The sequence below is a fragment of the Scylla paramamosain genome, chromosome 40, assembly GCF_035594125.1.
Source record: "Scylla paramamosain isolate STU-SP2022 chromosome 40, ASM3559412v1, whole genome shotgun sequence".
Taxonomy (NCBI): Eukaryota; Metazoa; Arthropoda; class Malacostraca; order Decapoda; family Portunidae; genus Scylla; species Scylla paramamosain.
This window is the reverse complement of record NC_087190.1, coordinates 10,751,604-10,759,103: the sequence shown is the minus strand read 5'-3', so window position 1 is coordinate 10,759,103 and position 7,500 is coordinate 10,751,604. Positions and strand designations below refer to the sequence as shown.

The 7,500-nt window shown below is 40.1% G+C and overlaps 1 protein-coding gene across 1 annotated transcript in view; it reads left to right on the top strand.

Annotated features, from left to right (window-relative positions):
- LOC135092416 (isocitrate dehydrogenase [NAD] subunit gamma, mitochondrial-like) overlaps positions 1-7,500 on the top strand; it is a 67,012-nt gene that overhangs the window by 218 nt on the left and 59,294 nt on the right. The window lies entirely within an intron of this gene.

The following is a 7,500-nucleotide window of genomic DNA, read 5'->3' as shown; positions in this document are numbered from 1 at the left end:
TCTACAACGCTGCATTTTTATCAATTTCCATCCTTGCACAGCTCAGAAAGCAAGACACAGTAAGACTTAGCACTTCTTTCTAAGGGCTGCTGTTGTTTTCCATGTTTTCCTGCATCACTGGAGATCACTGGAGTGTGTTTCCTGCCCCGCCAGCCACTGCAACACACTCCAGGCACACACACACACACACAGACGCACACACCACACACTCGAAGACAGCAGCAGTGCACCACCTCTTGTCCCCTCCAGCGCAAGCCCTCAACTAACTAGGGGGAGTGTCTGTGTGTGTACATGTGTGTGTGTGTGTTGGGAGGCTGTGGGCAGCGTGTGTTGGGGCGCACGCACGCACTCCTCCCCCAGCGGGCTGCGTCGATCGATGACAAAAACCCACCACACGCGCCCCCCCCCTGATCCCTGCTGGCACGCACCTCTTTATTATGAAAAAATTGGCCCGGATGGCAGAAAAAAACAGCCTAAAAAATGTGTGGGGGTGGTTATAATCCTTTAGGCAGCACCCTTTGGCCCCCCCCAGCAGCGAGGGGGTCCATTGAGGGGCTTTGTAAAGGGTTCACCACTGCTGTCAGCCCTTTGAGGGAAGCCTGCCTGCCTTTTTATGTGGTGTGATGCCCTCCCTGCTTTTTTATATCATACCCCCCCCTACCTTCCTTACCCTGCCCCCCCTCTCTCCATACCCCCTCTGCCCCATGCCCCACCCTTCATACATCCTCTGCCACCCTACATGCCCCTTCCCTGCCTTCCCTACCCTGCCATCTTCCATACCCCCTTCTGTCCTCACCCTGCCTGCCCTCTGCCTTCTCTCTCCCCCTTCCCTCTTACCCCTTCCTACCTTGTCCTTCTCTCTCCCCTTTCCTCTTACCCCCTTTCTACCCCCTCCTACCTTGTCCTTCTCTCTCCCCTTCCCTCTTACCCCTTCCTACCCCTTTCCTACCTTGTCCTTCTCTCTCCCCTTCCCTCTTACCCCTTCCTACCCCTTCCTACCTTGTCCTTCTCTCTCATTCCTTCTACCTATATCCCATCCCTGCTCTACCTGTTCCCCCTTTCCCTTAGTGTTCTTCCCCTTTCTTTCCTCTCTTTCTTCCCATTCCTCACTTACCCTTCCTGTCCTGTTCTCTCTCTCTGTCCTCTTCTTATCCTCTTCTTTCTCTTCCCTTTCTTCCTCTAGCCTTCCTTCCCTCTCTCTCTCCCTTTTCCCTCCCTCCTGAACCTCTCATCTCACTCCCCCTTCCCTTACCTAAATCCCCTTCCTCCCCATTTAATTTTCTTCTTGATTCCTATTCTTTTCCCCCATACCCACCCATACCCTTCCTCCTTACCCATTTCCCCACTATCTCCTCCTGCTATGATCCCATCAGATTCATCCCCTCCCCCTTCCCACAACCCCTCCAGGTCTCTCCCTCCCTCCTTCCCCACCCATCTCTTCACAATCTCCCCCATACCCACAGACCTCCCCACATCTATCCTCCCCTTTCCCCCAACACCACCAGTTCTCTTCCCCTTCCTTCCCCTCCTTCCTTCCCACACCCCCTTACAACTTCTTTACCCCTCCCCCATCAAACTCTCTCTTCCCTCCCCTCCTCCCCTCCCCTCCTCCCCCCATCCTCCAGGGGTGAATGAAAGAGAGCAACCCACAGTGTCCCACCCCACAGGTACCCAAGCTGGGAGGGGGAGGGGGTGCTTTGGGTGGGAAATGGGGAGGGAGGAAGGAAAGGGGAGGGAGGATGAAGGAGAAATGCAGGAAGGGTAAGGAAGGGATGAAGGAAAGGAGGAGGAAGAGAAAAGGATACAGAGGGTAAGAAGAAAGAAGGGAAATAAGGTAGAAGTGTAAAGAAATGAAGGAAAAAGAGAAGGATGGAATGATAAAGGAAATAAAAGAATATAGAGAATAAGAAGAAAAGATAAAGGTCAAGGGAAATAAGGTAGAAATATAAAAAGGAAACGAAAGAAAAATGTAATGGAAAGAAGGAAGAGAGAAAAGGCACATGAGAGAAAAGAAAAGGGGAAAAATGAAGGGAAGGAAGGAAGGAAGAAAGAATGGAGGAATGAGAAACAAAAGAAAAGAACATGAGAATAGAGAAGGTAAAATAGAACTGACAGAAATAGGAAGAAATGAAGAAAAAAAATAATAGGAAAAAAAGAGAGGAAGGAAAGAATGAGAATAGAAAGGAAAGATAAGAATAATTAATAGGATAAAAAAATGAATGAATGAATGAAAGGGGAAGGAGTAAGGAAGAATAAAAGATAATAGAATAAAGGATGAAAAAGGAAAGGGAAGGATGAAAGGAAGAAAAACAAAATAAGATAAAAATGAGTAGAAATTGAAGAAGGAAGAAGGGGAAAAAGAGAAAGGGAGTAGGAGGAAAATAAAAAGAAGAGATAGGAAGGAGGAGGAGAATAATAAGGAGATAAGAGAAGAAAGAAGAGGAAAGGTGAAGAAGAATAAAAAAAGGGGATGGGAAGAAGAAAGAAGGGAAAGGAAGGAGAGGAATAAGGGGGGAGAAGGAGGAGGAGGAGGGGAAGAATAAAAAGGAAGAGGATAAAAGGAAGGAAAAGAAAGGGAAGGGAAGAAAAATAGTCCTTTATTTATTTATTTGTTTATTTTATTTTATCTAGTTACTTTTTTTTTACTTATTATTGTGTTTCTTTTTACTATTACTATCTTTTCATTTGTTTTTTCTTGATTCTTTATCATATATTTGAAATTGCCTTGTTTTTCATCTTTATTTATTTATTTTTATTTATTTATTAATTTTTAGATATTATTGTCTTCCTGCTTTATTTAGTCTTTGCATTGATATTATGTTTCCATTGATTTATTTATATTGTTCTATGTATTTATTTGATTCATTTACTTATTTATTTGTTTATTTATTTATTTTGTGTGTGTGTGTGTGTGTGTGTGTGTGTGTGTGTTTTAAAAATGTCTTGGTTTTTCTTCTTTAGTTTGTGTGAGAATCATCATCATCATCTTTTCACTCCTATCATCTACCACTGTCTCCTTCCACTGCCATGTACTTCCACCCTCTGCTTCTCTATTCTACAGTGTTAGGTTAGGTCAGGTTAGGTTAAGTTAGGTTAGGTTAAGTTTGGTTAGGTTAAGTTTGGATAGGTTAAGTTAGGTTTGGTTAAGTTAGGTTTGGTTTAAGTTGGGTTAGATTAAGTTAGGTTAGATTAAGTTAGGTTAGGTTAAGTCAAAACGCAGTTTAGGTTAGATTGTTTGGTTAGGTTAAGTTAAAATACAGTATGTTAGATTAGGTTTGGTTAGGTTAAGGTTAGGTTAGGTTAGGTTATGTAAAGCTTATTTATTTATTTATTATTTATTTATTTATTATTAAGTTTATTTATTTATTTATTATTTATTTATTTATTATTAAGTTTATTTATTTATTTGTTTATTTTATTTTATCTAGTTACTTTTTTTTTTTTACTTATTATTGTGTTTCTTATGTAAAGCTTGGGCATTTTAAGAATAGGTAAAAAAATTATGGTAGGTAAGGTTTGGTCTAGTTAGGTAGGTCTGGCTAGGTCAAATTTGGTTTTGGTTAGGTTTGTTTAGGTTTGGTTAGGTCAAGTTAGGTTAGGTTAAGTTGAAAAAAAAAGTTAAAATAGGTTAAGTTTGGTTAATTAAAATACTCCTCCTCCTCCTCCTCCTCCTCCTCCTCCTCCTCTTTCTTCAAACCAAACAGGAAAAAAAGTAAAATAAAAGTAAAACAATTTAAACTCAAGACAAAGAAGGAAACAAATAAAAAAATAAAACTCCAAAAATGAACCCAAGTAAAAAAAAAAACAGAAAAGAAAAAAAACAATAAAAATCATAGAAAGAAGAGAAAAGAAAAATTAAGAAAAAAAACAAAAAAAATCATTCAAATAAAAAATCTGAAAATAAGTAAACAATAAAATAATAAAAAAGAGATAAAAAAGAAAAAAAAAACAAAGAAAATAACCTTAGTAAAAAAATACAGAAGAAAACTAACACAGAAAAAGGAAGAAAATCATAGAAAAAAGGAAAATTTTGAAGGAAAAAAACAAAAAACAAAAACAAAACAAAAAACAACAAAATGCATGATAGGATCTTAGGGGCAAGAAGATGAGATGAAGGTAAACTGTGGCAGGAAATTAGGTGTCAGAGAGAGAGAGAGAGAGAGAGAGAGAGAGAGAGGGAGAGAGAGAGAGAGGAGGAGGGAGGAAGGGGAGGAAAAGGGAGAAGGTAAGAGAGGGAGGAGACAAGAAGGTAAGAGAGGTGTGAAGGAAGAGAAGGAGGTGAAAGGGGATAGGTAAGAAGAAGGAAGTGGGGGAAGATGGATGAAGGATGGGTAATGAAGAGGAAGAGGAGGAGGAGGGAAGAGTGAGTTACATGTTAGGGAAGAGGAGGAGGAAAAGGAGATGAAAGAATAGGTAAGGAGGAGGAGCAAGGAGAGAAAGGAATGCAAGAAGGAGAAAGAGAGAAGTGGAAGAAATGGAGAAAAAAAAATAAGATGAAAATTTATGTAGGAGAAGAAAACAAAGAAAAGGAATGGAAGAGGAGAGGGAAGAATGCAGGAAGAGGAAAAAGAGGAAGATATAAGAGTTAGTAATTAGAAAAGAAAAAAATAGAGAAGTAAGAAGAGAGAGAGAGAGAGAGAGAGAGAGAGAGAGAGAGAGAGAGAGGAACAAGAGGAAGATAAAATATAATTAGAAAATGAAAAAAAAAGGGAGATGGAAAAAACGGAAAGATGGAAGAAGAGGAGGAAGAGTGAAAGAATGCAGAAGGAAGAGGAGGAGGGAAGAGGAGGGTGTCAAAGTGTGAAACAATAGGTAGGGAGGGACACACACACACACACACACACACACACACACACACATGGAAGGAGAGAGAGAGAGAGAGGAGAGAGAGAGAGAGAGAGAGAGAGAGAGAGAGAGAGAGAGGAGGGGGGGCCGGAGGAAGGGAAGAGAAGGCTAATGCAGTAATGGAGGAGAGAGAGAGAGTGTGTGTGTGTGTGTGTGTGTTACGTGAATCAGTTTAATCTTTACATTTACTCGTACATAAAGAATTAAAAAATAAACGAATAAATAAAGGAAGATAAAGGAATAAAGATAAATTAAAGAAAAGGTAGGAAATAGGAGAGAGGAGAAGAAGAGGTTAAGGAAATTGAGGAAGAAGAAGAAAAATGGAGGAGGAGGAGGAGGAAGAGTAAAAGGAGAAGGAAAACTGTAAGAGAAGACGGAGGCATGAAAGAAAGGAAAGGAAAGATGGAGATAAAGAATAAAACAAGGAATGGAAGGGAGAGAGAGAGAGAGAGAGAGAGAGAGAGAGAGAGAGAGAGAGAGAGAGAGAGAGAGAGAGAATCAGTACCCTTGTCCTCTCTCTCGCATTTTCCCACAGGAAGATTTCAGAAAAGAGAGAGAGATAAGGAAAAATAATAACTCTCTCTCTCTCTCTCTCTCTCTCTCTCTCTCTCTCTCTCTCTCTCTCTCTCTCTCTCTCTCTCTCTCTCTCTCCTCTCTCTCTCTCTCTCTCTCTCTCTCAAGGAAACCATTGTGCACAAGATGATTGAGAGAGAGAGAGAGAGAGAGAGAGATGTACAAGTAACCAAGATTTGATTATAATTTTATTAGCGTGAGAAAAAATAATCTTACGAGGAAGAGGAGAGGGAGGAAGAGAAGCAGGAGGAGGAGGACGAAGAGGAGGAATAGGGTAAAGGAGAGGGAGAAGGAATAAGGAAGTGTAGAGAAGGAGGAAGAGGAAAAGAGGAGGAGGAGGACAATAAGAAGAGGAAAAGAAGAATTAACGAGAAGAAAAGGGGAAAGAGGAAGATAAGGGAAATAAATCGAAAGAGGAAAGAATAATTGGTGAAGAGGAGAAATAAGAAGGAAGTGAGGAGGAAGAAGGAGGAGGAGGACGAAAAGAAAGAAATATGAGGAAGAGGAAGAAGAGGCAAAACAAAATAATAATAATAATAATAATAATAATAATTCTGAAGAAGAAAAATAGAAGACGAAGAGGAGAAGGAAGAAGAGGAGAGGGAGGAGGAGGAGGAGGAAGAAGAGGTGGAGGATTTTAAGATTATTAATTGAGTTTGAGCTAATTAATTTTCCAATATTAATTAAAGGTGACCACAAAACGAAAGGCTGAATCTCTCTCTCTCTCTCTCTCTCTCTCTCTCTCTCTCTCTCTCTCTCTCTCTCTCTCTCTCTCTCTCTCTCTCTCTCTCTCTCATCATTTATCTTTTTCTTTTCTTCTTCTTCTTCTTCTTCTTCTTCTTCTTCTTCTTCTTCTTCTTCTTCTTCTTCTTCTTCTTCTTCTTCTTTTTGAAAATCGACCAAGTTTTTAGGTTTCTCTCTCTCTCTCTCTCTCTCTCTCTCTCTCTCTCTCTCTCTCTCTCTCTCTCTCTCTCTCTCTCTCTCTCTCTCTCTCTCTCTCTCTCTCTCTCTCTCTCTCTCTCATTCATTATTAATGTTATTATTATAATTATCATTATTCACTTTCTCCCTCGTTTCTCTACCTCCGTTTCCCTCCCTTTGGCTCCTCCTCTTCCTCCTTCTCCCCTCCCTTTCTCTCCGCCTCCTCCTTTAACGGTCCTCCCCTTTTGTCATTATTTTCTTTATATTATGCATTTTTTTTTTATCCCTTCCCTCCCCCCTCACCTCCTTCCCTCCATCCCTCCATCCTTTTTTCTCTCCCCTTCCCTTCCTTCTTTAAACTCCGCCCTCTTCCTGTTTTTTTTTCTTTTTTTTTCATCGATTTTCATTTGTCTGTGTGTTTTCCGCGGAGTTTGTCGGGTTAGGTTAAATTTGGTTTGGTTAGGTTATAGGCTTGGTAGGGTCTGGTTAGGTTAAATTAGGCTAGGTTGGGTTTTGGTGAAGTTTGGTTGGGTTAGGTTAGGTTAAGTCAGATTAGGTTGAGTTGGGTTGGGTTAGGTCGTGTTGGGTTTGGTTAGGTTAGGCTAGGCTAGGTTAGGTTAGGCTAGGCTAGGTTGGTTAGGTTAGGTTAGGCTAGGCTGGGTTGGTTAGGCTAGGTTAGGTTAGGTTACATAGGATTAAATCTGCTTATGTTAGGTAATGATAATAAGAACAATAATAATAATAATAATAGTAATAATAATTTCAGATAAGGACAAAAAAAGTAATATAAAACGAAATATTGGTTGAATTTTCATCTTTTATATTTATTTATTTATTTATTTATTTATTTATTTATTTATTTATTAGCCATCGGAAATACAGCAGCTTTTCTCAAAATACATAAATTCATCTTTGAAAATTTACTCATTTAAAAGCAAATCCACATCCTCTCTCTCTCTCTCTCTCTCTCTCTCTCTCTCTCTCTCTCTCTCTCTCTCTCTCTCTCTCTCTCTCTCTCTCTCGCTAGGAAGCTCAACTGGAGAAGGAAAATTATCTGAGAGAGAGAGAGAGAGAGAGAGAGAGAGAGAGAGAGAGAGAGAGAGAAGGACCGATTTGGGGTAAGAAAAGAATTCTCTCTCTCTCTCTCTCTCTCTCTCTCTC